This window comes from Heterodontus francisci, unplaced genomic scaffold (assembly GCF_036365525.1).
Source record: "Heterodontus francisci isolate sHetFra1 unplaced genomic scaffold, sHetFra1.hap1 HAP1_SCAFFOLD_59, whole genome shotgun sequence".
Classification (NCBI taxonomy): Eukaryota; Metazoa; Chordata; class Chondrichthyes; order Heterodontiformes; family Heterodontidae; genus Heterodontus; species Heterodontus francisci.
This window is the reverse complement of record NW_027140758.1, coordinates 8,019,296-8,021,802: the sequence shown is the minus strand read 5'-3', so window position 1 is coordinate 8,021,802 and position 2,507 is coordinate 8,019,296.

The following is a 2,507-nucleotide window of genomic DNA, read 5'->3' as shown; positions in this document are numbered from 1 at the left end:
TGCCTCTATTTTGAAAGCCCAAGATCCCATATGCTTTGCGAACCACTCGCGCAATATGACTTGCCTCCTTCAAAGATTGATGCACATGAACCCCAAGTCCCTCTATTCCAGAACACTCTTTAGAACTGTGCCATTAAGTATATATTGCCTCTCCCTATTCCTTATGCCAAAATACATCACCTCACACTTGTCACTATTAAATTCCATCTGCCACCTGTCTGCCCATTCTGCTAGCCTATCACTGTCCTGTTGCAGGCAGTTCATATCATCTTCACTGTTTGCCGCTCCTCCAGGTTTGGTGTCATCGGCATATTTTGAGATTCTACTCTGTATTCCAAGATCCAAGTCACTTACCTTGAGCAAAAAAAGCAGTGGTTCTCGCACTGACCCTTGGGGAACACCACTGTCGACTATCCTCCAGTCTGACAAAGAACCATTTAATAAGACTCGCTGTTTTCTGTCCTTAAACCAATTTTCTATCCAATTGGACACTGACCCTCCTATACCACGAACCTCAATTTTGTTAACCGCCCTTTTATGTGGTACCTTGTCAAACGCTTCCTTAAAATCCATATAAACAACATCCACTGCATTCCCTTCATCAACCTGCTCTGTTAGTTCATCAAAAAATGCAGTTAGATTAGTCAAGCATGAACTCCCATTTATAAATCCATGCTCACTCTCCTTAATTAACTCGAACCTCTCCAAGTGACTGTTGATTTTTTACCCTGATTATTCTTTCTAAAACCTTAGCCACCGCTGCTGTTAATCTAACTAGCCTGTAGTTACCCGGACTGTCCTTACACCCTTTCTTGAATAAGGGTGTCGCATTTGCCACTGTTTAATCCTCTGGCACCTCCCCCGTATCCAGGGAAGATTGGAAGATTATAGCAAGCCCTTCCGTTATCTGCATCCGCATTTCCTTTCGCAACCTGGGATGTGAGTCATCCGGACCAGGTGATTTATCTTCCCTAAGCACAGCCAGCCTTTTTCGTACCTCCCTCTCCTAATTTGTACTCTCTCCATTGCCTCTACTTTCTTCACTTCAACTGATATTTTGTCAAATTCCACTTCCTTAGTGATCACTGATGCAAAGTACTCATTAAGTACATTAACATTGCCCTGCACCTCTAAGCTTATATTATCCTTTTTGTCCCTAATAGGCCCGACTCAACCTCTTACTACACACTTATCATTTACATGCTGCTCGAAGATTTTTGGGTTTCCTTTCATGTTGACTGCCAGTCTATTCTCATAGAAATATAGAATAAGCAAATATAGAAGATGTAAGTATTTCCCATCCTTGATGAGGTGGAATTTTTTATGTTGTGGGTGGTAATGTCTTGGCCCACGAGTGTGGTGGAAGCAGAGACAATCAATGATTTGAAAAGGAAATTGGATGGATACTTGAAGGAAAGAAACTTGCAGGAGGAAAGGGATCGAGCTGGTGAGTGGAACTGACGAGATTGCTCCGGGGAGAGCCAGCATGGACGTGATAGGCCAAAGGACCACTCTCTGTGTTGCAAATGACTCTGTGTTGTTTCTCAAATTCAATCCACTGGTGCTTGGGAAATAATCTCAACGTAAATTGTGCAACTGGAAAATCAAAACCAAGGAAAGGGACGCATCAGGAAGCGAAATTGCTGAAACCCGGGATTGAACCAGGAAACCTCAGATCTTCAATCTAACGCTCTCCCAACTGAGCTATTTCAGCCCGACATCAACAGTGTCTTGGTGTCCTTGTTTTGGAAGAAAATACATACATTCAAGTTTTCCAAAAAATTAAAGAACACAACATGTGAGTAATATTCCCCATTGCTTTCTCAGTACTGATGGATTGTGAAGCGGGAGACAGCCAGAAGTGCCACTGAGCCGCACAGACCCCGAGCTGAGAATGAAATGAGATCAAATTCAATCTTTCATAGTGAGATGCTGCTGAGAGGTAAGAGTCCTGAATCAAAGCGAGACTTGCTCATTTCAAACACTCCCTGTACTCTCTGCTCATGAAGCCTTAAAAAAGGGAAAAACAGAATGGCACTCAAACTCACAACCCTGCCATTAAAAGTCTCATATTCGACTGACAGAACTGTCACTTCTACTCGGTCTCTTATTGGATGGATGCAACTCCAAGGCAGGGGTGGCATTCAAATCCTCCCATGGGTCCACATGTCAGACTGAGTTCCATGTTGTAGACTCAAGCAAAGGAAATCTGCTCACTTCCAAAACTATCAGCGAATTGAAGCTGATTACAATGAACATCATCAGAGGTCAGAACTACCTGGTGAAAGAAGACACCCTGAAGAAGGATCCACAATTATTCAAAGGCATCGACAAAGTGAAAAACAAGAAAATCGATGAGTCAATGCAAGCCAAACAACAGAAACACTGAAGGATTCCATTCCATTCCAATCCAGAACCCAGTCCTGTTGTTTTTGGAGTCAGGTCACAATTACAGCAACAACTTTATATTCCCACTTGGCTATCTGTACATTTCGTTAATTGCAATG